General features: G+C 39.8%; 1 pseudogene; it reads right to left on the reverse strand.

The window, feature by feature from the left end:
- Positions 1-12,324, reverse strand: part of LOC132864557 (uncharacterized) — a 57,964-nt pseudogene that overhangs the window by 25,138 nt on the left and 20,502 nt on the right.

Genomic DNA, 12,324 nt, shown 5'->3' on the forward strand with positions numbered 1-12,324 from the left:
TTTAGTCAGCCACCAATTGTGCAAGTTCTCCCACTTAAAAAGATGACAGAGGCCTGTAATTTTCATCATAGGTGCACTTTAACTATGAGAGACAGAATGGGGGGAAAGAATCCAGGAAATCACATTGTAGGATTTTTAATGAATTAATTGGTAAATTCCTCGGTAAAATAAGTATTTGGTCACCTACAAGCAAGCAAGATTTCTGGTTCTCACAGATCTGTAACTTCTTTAAGAGGCTCCTCTGTCCTCCACTCATTATCTGTATTAATGGCACCTGTCTGAACTCGTTATCAGTATAAAAGACACCTGTCCACAACCTCAAACAGTCACACTCCAAACTCCACTATAGCCAAGACCAAAGAGCTGTCAAAGGACACCAGAAACAAAATTGTAGACCTGCACCAGGCTGGGAAGACTGAATCTGCAATAGGTAAGTAACTTGGTGTGAAGAAATCAACTGTGGGAGCAATTATTAGAAAATGGAAGACATACAAGACCACTGATAATCTCCCTCGATCTGGGGCTCCATGCAAGATCTCACCCCGTGGGGTCAAAATGATCACAAGAACGGTGAACAAAAATCCCAGAACCACACAGGGGGACCTAGTGAATGACCTGCAGAAAGCTGGGACCAAAGTAACAAAGGCTACCATCAGTAACACACTACGCCGCCAGGGACTCAAATCCTGCAGTGCCAGACGTGTCCCCCTGCTTAAGCCAGTACATGTCCAGGCCTGTCTGAAGTTTGCTAGAGAGCATTTGGATGATCCAGAAGAGGATTGGGAGAATGTCATATGGTCAGATGAAACCAAAATAGAACTTTTTGGTAAAAACTCAACTTGTCGTGTTTGGAGGAGAAAGAATGCTGAGTTGCATCCAAAGAACACCATACCTACTGTGAAGCATGGGGGTGGAAACATCATGCTTTGGGGCTGTTTTTCTGCAAAGGGACCAGGACGACTGATCCGTGTAAAGGAAAGAATGAATGGGGCCATGTATCATGAGATTTTGAGTGAAAACCTCCTTCCATCAGCAAGGGCATTGAAGTGAAACGTGGCTGGGCCTTTCAGCATGACAATGATCCCAAACACACCGCCCGGGCAACGAAGGAGTGGCTTCGTAAGAAGCATTTCAAGGTCCTGGAGTGGCCTAGCCAGTCTCCAGATCTCAACCCCATAGAAAATCTTTGGAGGGAGTTGAAAGTCCGTGTTGCCCAGCGACAGCCCCAAAACATCACTGCTCTAGAGGAGATCTGCATGGAGGAATGGGCCAAAATACCAGCAACAATGTGTGAAAACCTTGTGAAGACTTACAGAAAACGTTTGACCTCTGTCATTGCCAACAAAGGGTATATAACAAAGTATTGAGATGAACTTGTGTTATTGACCAAATACTTATGTTCCACCATAATTTGCAAATAAATTCTTTCAAAATCAGGCAATGTGATTTTCTGGATTTTTTTTTCTCATTTTGTCTCTCATAGTTGAGGTATACCTATGATGAAAATTACAGGCCTCTCTCATCTTTTTAAGTGGGAGAACTTGCACAATTGGTGACTGACTAAATACTTAAGCCCCACTGTATATGGCTTTAAATGAGGTTTACAGAAACAAGAACAATGGCTAATGCCAATATTATTAAGCCTCGTGAAGGCTGAATTAAAGGTTTTTGACTGTATCGTAAGATTCACAAAACAGCTGACAAGCTCCGAGATGAATTTAGTAACTATAGGAAAATGCAGGCAAGGCTTTATCAGAATTTAGGCAAAGGAAAGGTTTCTCATAAAAGGCTTTACTTCTGACATGGCAAAGCTGTGCTGTGAATCAGACCTCTCTGATAAATATCTATCTGTCCCTTGTGTTTTGGTCTCTAAACAGACAGCTACAAAAATACACAACTTTAAAAGTCAGTTCTGTCTCTAAATGGGTTTTATATAAAATATGTTTGATCTGTACAAGTAATATTTATTTGGGTGCCAATGTTGTTTTAGTTCAGTGTAGCAGTGTTCATCTTTAATTTAAATGATTTTAAATTTACTTTTAGTCTTATGTCCTGAAAATAGTAGTTACATTTTAGTCTTTTATTTTTGGTCAAGATTTCATCAATGGAACTCAATTTTAGTCTAATTCTACCAATGTTTTAATCATAATTTCCTCAGATAGTTGCATGGTACTTGTAAAATATGCCCTGCAGTTTTAAGAGGGCCTGTTGCAGCAGGGGATTAGCCGGATCCCCCCCAGCATATGGCTGGTTTTGTCACTATGCAGAAGTTACAGTACTCAGCGTAAATGAGTACACCCCCTTTGAAAAGTAACATTTTAAACAATCTCAATGAACACAATTTCCAAAATGTTGACAAGACAAAGTTTAATATAACATCTGTTTAACTTATAACGTGAAAGTAAGGTTAATAATATAAATTAGATTACACGGTTTTTTTCAGTTTTACTCAAATTAGGGTGGTGCAAAAATGAGTACACCCCACAACAAAAACTACTACATCTAGTACTTTGTATGGCCTCCATGATTTTTAATGACAGCACCAAGTCTTCTAGGTATGGAATGAACAAGTTGGCGATATTTTGCAACAATCTTTTTCCATTCTTCAACAATGACCTCTTTTAGTGACTGGATGCTGGATGGACAGTGATGCTCAACTTGTCTCTTCAGAATTCCCCAAAGAAAATAATTTCTTTACACCACAAAGGTGAAGGCTACAAGATAATAAGTAAAGCTTTACTTATCAGTCAGAATACTGTAGCAAAAGTGGGACAAAAATTTAAGAAAGATGGAATTGCAACCATCTCACAGAGATGTCCAGGTCGTCCACGGAAGTTAACACCTCAACAGGAGCGTCTTCTGATGAGAAGGGTTGAAGAAAATTGGCATGCAAGTTCACTGCAGTTACCTAAAGAAGTCGAAAGCCAAACTGGGGTGACTATTTCCCGTGACACAATACGGCGTACACTGCAGAGGAATGGCATGCATGGATGCCGTCCACGAAAGAAGCCTCTCCTAAAGCCCAGGCACAAAAAAGCCCACCTAGAGTTTGCCAGGGCCCATGCTGACAAAGATGAAGCCTACTGGGACTCTATACTCTGGAGTGAGGAGACCAAGATAAATGTTTTTGGAACTGATGGCTTCAAAACTGTATGGCGTCGCAAAGGTGAGGAATGTAAAGAAAAATGCATGGTGCCTACAGTGAAACATGGTGGTGGCAGTGTCCTTATGTGGGGCTACATGAGTGCTGCTGGTGTCGGGGAGCTGCATTTCATTGATGGCATCATGAATTCACAGATGTATTGCTCTATACTGAAAGAGAAGATGCTACCATCACTCCATGCCCTTGGCCGTCATGCACTTTTCCAACATGACAATGATCCTAAACACACATCTAAGGCCACTGTTGGATTTCTGAAGAAGAACAGGGTGAAAGTGATTCAGTGGCCAAGTATGTCTCCTGATCTGAACCCAATCGAACACCTATGGGGAATTCTGAAGAGACAAGTTGAGCATCACTCTCCATCCAGCATCCGGTCACTTAAAGAGGTCATTGTTGAAGAATGGAAAAAGATTGATGTTGCAAAATGTCGCCAACTTGTTCATTCCATGCCTAGAAGACTTGGTGTTGTCATTAAAAATCATGGAGGCCATACAAAGTACTAGATGTAGTAGTTTTTGTTGTGGGGTGTACTCTTTTGTGCACCACCCTAATTTGAGTAAAACTGAAAAATGTGTAATCTAATTTATATTATTAACCTTACTTTCACGTTATAAAGTTACAGATGTTATTTTAAACTTTGTCTTGTCAACATTTTGGAAATTGTGTTCATTGCGATATTGTTTAAAATGTTACTTTTCAAAGGGGGTGTACACATTTACGCTGAGCACTGTATGTGGAGTTAGCCACGACTGTAATGGTGATGAGCGCTATTTTCATATGAAGACGTTACTTTGTTCAGACCAATGCCGTGTGTGTGTCCTGACTCATATACCCGTTAGAATCCAGGAGCATTATGAAAGCCATGCGAGCAGGGAAGTGACTGAGTCTAGCAAACCGGATTCCCTCCCGCTTCCAAACTACGGTCAGGAACGTGAAAAAGAGGGAAGGCAACATACTGGAATGGATTTTGCTAAGGATATTTCCCCTAGCTGTAAAAATTCCCTTGAGAAGTAAGCTAGGATGACTGTCTGAACAGAACCAGCTATCTTGGGTCACGTTTATTCGTCAGGGCATAATGAACAGAGATTTTGTTTTGCCATGCTTTTACCGGCCCTCTCTGTGGGCCTGTCATTTCAGGTTCACATGACAGCATACGTGTTCTCACCGGTCAATCACAACCAAGTTAGCTAATGCACATTAACATTTTACACTAATGCAAAAGCAGTGTGCAGCAGTGAAACAAAAGTCATGGAAAGGTCAAAAATTAAAGGAGGAGTTAAAAAAAAACCAAACAAACCAGGCATAGGCTTCCAAATGTTTAAAAAAAATAAATCTACAAACTGTTTGGGCATCAGCACCCTGAATTGGCCTGCAATGCCATTTTCAAGGACCAGAATGAAGAGCTTAAAATGGACATTAAAACAGCTATAGACTAGGCTGTTGCCTCTCGCAGTTACCAGACGACTAGCCCCCCTGTAACCCTAGCTGTATAGAGAGCGTGCACATGACGTCACGAGGTCAAGTGATATTTGTTTATCTGCCATCTTGGACGGCATGGCCGCGCATAGAACTTAGACGAACCCGTTCTAATTATCAAGTGTGTGGGAGTAGATCTTTCGAGAATGGTTATATCTTGTTCAGCATTTGGTTGTACCAATAGACAGGGCCAAAAGGAGGGCCTGTCATTTTATAGATTCCCCGCAGACGAGGAGAGACGCGCAAAATGGGTGTCCGCTGTGCGAAGAGAAAACTGGTACCCCAGTTCTACCAGCTGAATTTGTAGTGAACACTTCATATCAGGTAGGTGTAATCTTCTAATTCAGTACTCCTAGTACATCTGTTAAGTTGATTTTCGGATTGAATGATAACTGCATAGTCGGTGATTTGTGATTTATTTTTTCAGACAAAAACATACATATTTACAACCCTGTCATTATCTGGAACCGAGTTTAGATTTCGAACATTCTTACGATAAACTGTCCTGCATAGTCTCTTTATGATAGACGTCTTAATGCCACTTACCCGTGAGGTTATCAAGTAGACATTCTTCTTCGGAACCTTCCAGAGGTATAGTTGGGATACCCATCCCGCAACAAAATATTTATAAGCTTCCAGGCTCTTGTAAGCTTTGAGGGCTTTGCCAGTGTAACACGATTCACAATTAACAAGAAAATTGTAAATGTCGTGGTAGGCCAGATCGGGCAAATCGCCGGCACCGCAGCTCCGAATTTCCCTGAACAAGGATTGCGGCAAGTTGTACGGATCTGCAATCCCCAACCTGGAACACTTTTCCACGTAACGCTGCCTCACGTCACCTTCAAGATGCTGAACAAACTTAGACAAGTTATTGCGCGATGTAGATGGGGTATTTTCCAAATTTTCTTGGGGATTACTCCCTGGATCCATTACGCTCGCGCAAGATAAACAATCCTGAAGCCATCCAATATGGCGGAGTAAGCACAGACGGGTCACGTGACTGCACATCCTCTATAGGTGAGAGGCCGAGGGCTATGGAAACGAAGGTCAGAGCCGCCCAATGTGCCTGACTGCATGGAGCGGGAAGGACTTTAGAGATGGGCTAGACTACATGTTCATTTAAAACTGCTGTAACTTGCCCAATCATAACTGACTATCATATGTACCAGAGATTTCCAAGCTTGTTGGGGCTGAAGCACATCAAAAGGTCAAATAAGAATGTCAAGGCACACCAAATTAAAAGTTGGCTATCGATTATGAAGAATGTCACACACATTATGATGGGCTAGAAGGTCATTTGCAAAGTTTGATCCAGATTGCACTACAGCAGATTGTCAAATAATTATTAAAACAGATAGGTAAATCAGACAGGCAGTTGTATAATTTATTAAAAACGTGAGGCAATGCTCATTATAGTGTTTTCCATGAGTTACCTAGACTGTAGTGAGTGAAGGAAGCATTTTCAGAACACAAACACCATTTGATTTGAGAATCAGTGCGTTTACATGCACATCCAAATCAAGCTACTGTCGGTAATCGAGCTAAGGGTCCCAGCAGGGGTGCCAGAGAAATCCAATCCTACATGCACACAAGGAAATCGAGCTATTGTGTGAGGTACATTGTGCACCCGAGCCACAGGTGGCGCTACACGCCCCATCATGTTGGTACACTTCCGGTTGTCGTCATGAAGAGCTATTCAAGAGTATAAACAAAGTTATCAGTTCCGTGTTCACAAGAAGTGTTCCTAATAAAATGGCCACTAAGTTGAAGTTGATCTGTAATGGTGAACATATTAACTGTTAGCCTGCTAACATGCTAATAACTTACCAACTAATTGGAAAATGGGTGCGTACATGCCCAGACACAAGTGTTCCTAATAAAGTGGCAGCTAAGGTGAAGTGTCATGCCGACCGAGGCTGTTGTGTTTCCCGCTTGTGGTCTCGTCACTCGTCGCTTCCGGAAGGTGCAGTGCTGAAGTAAGTAGCTCGACTACGTAGCTCGGTAGGGTTTACATGCACTAAGTATCTCGGCTACAATCGCATAATCTAGGTCGCGTAGCTCGATTACGAGAAATCCAGTTCGGTTAGATTTCAGCCGAGCTAAGGTGTTTCCATGGCATTTAGAACTTCGATTTCAGTCGAGCTACGGCAGAAATTCGATTTTCTCTATGTGCATGTAAACGCACTGACTGATAACATTAAGTGTCCACTCCAGTCATCCACTAGTCCAAACACAATACGATGGTTATCAATTTAAAACAGCAAACAGATAACATCAATGGAGAAGTTAGCATTGATAATTAGCATTCATCAAACTTGAGCTTAGAGAACGTTAACATCAGCATGTCCGACTCTCATCTCCTCGCTTTAAAACAGTGCACGGTTAAATTTGTAGAGTTTTAGCTTATTTGAGTCAGAAAAGCTGCTAACACATCCGGGAGCATGTATTCGTCATTCAAAACACAAGTGCATGCTCTAACCAGAGTTCAAAATAGGTTTATTTTTGGCTAAAATGAAATTATTCTGCATGTTCTCTATTCAATATTTTACATTTTCTAAAAATATAAATAAACCAGTTGAAAACAGGTAACCACTTCTGCTTCATTTCTTTGAGGGCTGAAATGTACGCTCTAGTCATTTTTTAACCGTTTATGAACTGTTAAAACTCCTTAACCATGCTTTGTGGGTGTGGCCTTTTTGCTGTGGCATCACCATTCATATCGATACAACCAGTGTGTTTATGCTTAAATTACTAAAACACAAAATTGTTTTGTGCAAGGTCTTCATAGATCTAAAATTCTTAATTTTGCTCGCAAGGTGCACCAGTTTGATACATTTAATTTTAAAATAAACAAAATTATCTCACAGGGGAGCATGCCCCCAGAGCGAGGGCCACTGACCCTAGTTTCACAAAATCCTGAGGGAAACACTATTATTCTGTCTTTTTTTTTTTTTTAATAACTACTGCCAGAGGAAAAGCTACCTGTTCTTTTGCAAGTTAGGGTAGCTGTGAAAGAAATCTCTCTCAGCTCAAACGTAGAAGTAGGTGACAGTGATTATGCAACATATCCTAGAAGCATGTTGATGTTCAAAAATAAACTTGACGGGTAGTGAAATAATGTGGCAAGTGTGTGTGGAAGGAGAAATCATGAGACGGAGAGCTCCACTTTTGAATGTAAAAGTGTGTCATTGCATATCGTACAACGAAATTGGACGCCATCCTACCAGTGCAACATCTGCTTATTTTAGATTTAATTATTTATTTCGGTCATTTCAACTTTCAATAACATACACACTGGTTACATACATATCAGCAAGAAAGACCGAAAAGGATTAGACTGAAGCAAAAGCTTAATGCGTCTACCCTCATCACATTTCATAAATTAATGAATCTTTTTTTTTATGTCAAAGGAATTAAGGAAAGAAACAAAAAGGGAAAAAAATAAAATAATAGTAACAATAGTATCTGTTACATTTTGTTCAATATAATTTTACAGCTTTCAATTTCAAATGAACACCAAAACATACATATTGGATTTTGACATTTTCGTATTCTGTAGCGTTACATATCAAGTAGCTGGATCAAATTTAAATCAAACCATTTTTTTCCAAACATATTTCATATCTCAGTTTTGTATTTACTGATAATCTTATGTTTGTATGCTTTTTTAAGGCCTTTAAGTGTGTTACACAGTTTAATTTCATTTTCAAGACTATTCCATAAATTAACTCCTGTTATAGATATACACCTCTGTTTCACATTTGTTCTGAACTTTGTTTTAACAAACATATATGAGTTCCTCTCAATTCATAATGACTCTCTCTGATTTGAAAGAACCTCTGAATACAGTCAGGGATAGTTTTGTTTTTGATTTTAAACATTAATTGAGCAATTTTGTAATCCACAAAATCACAAAATTTAAGGCCATTCAAGTTTATAAACAACTGATTGGTTGGTTCACTATAACATACGTTGTGTATGATCCTAATAGCTCTTTTCTGCAATATGAAGATCGGGTTTGTGATTGTTTTACATGCATTTCCCCAGACCTCCACACAATAAGTTATGTATGGAACAAGCAGAGAATTATAAAGGGCGTGCAATGATTTTTGGCTTAGAATGTGTTTAGTTTTATGAAGTATTGCAATAGACTTGGACATTTTTGTTTTTACATGTTTAACTTGACTTGACGGGTAGTGAACTAATGTGGCAAGTGTGTGTGGAAGGAGAAATCATGAGACGGAGAGCTCCACTTTTGAATATAAAAACGCGTCATTGCATATCATACAACGAAATTGGATGCCATCCTACCAGTGCAACATCTGCTTATTAAAAATAAAGAAATAAAATGTGTCCATATAATATATATTAACAACTCAGAAACTCTAAAAAGACATACACGCACAAAACATTCACACACTGCTGGTTTTTTTTTTTAATTGCACGATCCCTTTAAAACAAGCAGTGTTTAGTGCAGTTATGGCTCTTGGGTAGAAGCTCTTTTTCGGTCTATAGACCCCTTACACTGACATCACATTTACGTTAGCAACAGTCACTACCCTACCCTATACCTGGGGGACAAGCAAACTTTGTTTATATACTGTTCACATACTGAAGCCAAGCAAAGATGTCAGACGTCCGTTGCTGTTGTCTGAAGAAAACTACAGCTAAAAATCTCTACTAACGGATTACTTGGATAATCTTAGTTATAAAGAAGTGAAGGATACATGGAAATTAGAGTTTATTAGTGGCTATGATCTGTACAAAATTCCTCAAAACCAATGGAGTGACGGTGCAGATTTGTGGCCTAGTGTTAGCTACATGTTGGAATGTACTTTCCTTTTCCAGAAGAATCCGGACATGGAAGAACAGTTTAAAAAAAAAAAAAACCTGCACACCCCACTATATAAACAAGAAAACCTTTGTGTAAAGAATTTTTACCGACATCAGCTTTAGGGAACAGAATGCTGCAAAAGCCTGAGCATTTACTCTCAAAGGACTACTACTTGAACTGTGGGCTAGATGGTATTCCCGGCCCACCATGTCTCAACAACCTCAAGGACATCAAGTTACAGATTAATTTGCACTCATTTATACATTGATATTTATGATTTGTTAAAAAAGAAACAAATCTCTGAAGTATTATTATTTATAAAATAACGTTATCTTGCTCTAGACTTTCAAACAATGTTGTAAGATTTTATTTTAATTTTATCTAATAGTGGATGGTGCAATAATTACAAATGCAAACAGAATCGGCACATTCCAGTTGTAGCTGTAGTCATATAGCTAACTATAATCATATAGTTAACTATAATCACCCTTGTAATAATAATTTCAATAAACTGTTCATGTTCAGTTCCCTCTTCATTTATTCTCTATTCAAAAGGCACAACTGAGTCACACAGGTTGATGTGTGCAACAGACAGTAACAATTTTATCCAAAATAGTTTTTCCTGCCTTAGTCGATTTATTTCCATTTCACATGCCTGCAGCTGTTGTAAAGTTCAGTGCGTTTGTGTAGAACTCTCTCAAACTGTAGGTTTATTACTACACTCTGGCTCCAGGTTGACATTTTGCACAGGACTGAGTTCCTCTGATAACAGAAGCAAAGCTTCAGCGCTTTTTGCTCTTAATCTTTTCTGTTCTTTCAGGATGCATCAGGAGCATGTCGCTCCTTATTGGTTTTTTTAACGAATTATGTCAGCGTTGTTTGTTTGGTGCCCAATCTGGGTTTTCCATGTCGAATAAGGAAGTTGGTTCATCTGGAAGAAAAATCATTTGATTTTGTCTGAACACCTTCATGAAGAAGCTAATTCAAATGTGAGCAGAAATAAAAGGAGATTCTTAAACAAACTCTTCCATACTCTGTTGTGCCTGTCTATTTTTAAAAAAATACATTTTAAGTAGTCGCAAATTTCTCTGCAATTTTCAGGGTTAGCTCCTCTCGCTGTATTCTCTTTAACCACTCATTTCTTCATTGTTCTTGAAGCATTTGCTTCTCTTTAACATTTTTCTTCATAGCAGGGAAATGGTAAGATCTTTTATCAATTCCTCGATTTAAATGATTGGAACAACCAAAAACAGCGCAAAAATGAACCATATTTAAGACTGGTTAAGCCTTGCTTACACGAAAACTGGTGTCTTTTCACCTGGGGGTCAATTATCATGTGATGCGTAACGTCATGTGCAAGGGGTCTATTTGTCCATTTCTTAATTGACCTGAACTGCATGCCCAAGGGCAGCAGTTCAAACAGAGAATTTCTGGGGTGGGACGGATCTTTTAATATACTGAGGGTTCTTTTGAGGCAGCAGGAACTGTAAAGCTCTTCCAGGCAGGGAAGAGGGCATCCGATGATCATCTGGGTGGTGGTGACAACTCTCTGGAGAACTTTTCTCTCTGCTCCTGTGCAGCTGACAAACCACACACTGATGCAGTATGCATGCAAGTATGTTCTCTATGGAGCAACAATAGAAGGACACAAGCAGTTTTTGAGGGAGGTCGTTCATCCTGAGGATCATCAGGAAGTAAAGTCTCTGCTGTGCGTTCTTTATCACTTGTGTGGCATTAGAGCTCTAGGTCAGCTCCTCCTCTATGTGCACCCCAAGGAACCACAAGTCCAGGATCCTCTCCACATATTGCGCACTGATGAAAATAGGTTGAAAGTCCGTTTTCTTTTTCCTGAAGTCTATGATCAGCTCCTTGGTTTTGGTGGTTGAGGACCAGGTTTGTTGACTCAGCACCACCCAGACAACTGCTCAACCTTGTGCTGATAAGCAGACTCCTTCCCCCCCAGAGATGAGCCCCACTATGGTAGTATCATCCACAAATATGATGCCATTACGGGAGCGAGCAGGGTGCAGTTGTAAGTGTAGAAGAACAACTTGTTTAATCCTAGATAAAGCCGTGACACAGCAGTTTTGCTCATATTTACATAGGAATAACATCCATGAAATATATCAGTCAGGATTTAGACCTCATCATAGCAAAGAGACAGCTCTGGTTAAAGTAGTAAACGACCTACTGTTGGCGTCTGATCAGGGCTGTGTCTCGCTGCTTCTGTTGCTTGACCTTAGTGCAGCATTTGATACCATTGATCATTCCATTCTTCTGGATAGACTAGAAAATGTTGTGGGAGTTAAGGGAACGGCCCTCTCCTGGCTCAGCTCTTATTTAACTGATCACTATCAGTATGCTGATGTAAATGGTGATTTTTCTAGACTAACTGCATTTTTTATATCTCAGGGCTTTACATTAGCACCCGCCAAATGCGGGTAAAATTCGGCTTTGGCGGGTAATAACTTTAGTCTCACTAGCCACTTTGGCGGGTGGTTTATTCTGTGGTATGTAGGGTTGGGCGGTATCCAAATTTTGATACCTTTAAACTGTCTCTGTGTTTTCCCGGGGTATACGGTATTACCGAGAAAAAAATAATATTTTGTTTCGGCCTACTGTGTAACGTGCGCCTATGCCTCAAATGTACCATTTAAAAGCAGCATAGCGAATTGTGTGCATTGTGGTATGGATTAAGCAGCAAAGCGAATTTTGTGCATTGATGAATGGATTAAGAGATATTTCAAAGCATCACGCAACTCTTCCTTCATCTTGAAAATAGCATTTAACTGTCGTTTACACATGTCTGCGTTGAAACGCCATTTGCAGCACTATTTCACCTACTCCATCA

The sequence above is a fragment of the Neoarius graeffei genome, chromosome 17 (assembly GCF_027579695.1).
Source record: "Neoarius graeffei isolate fNeoGra1 chromosome 17, fNeoGra1.pri, whole genome shotgun sequence".
NCBI classification, from domain to species: domain Eukaryota; kingdom Metazoa; phylum Chordata; class Actinopteri; order Siluriformes; family Ariidae; genus Neoarius; species Neoarius graeffei.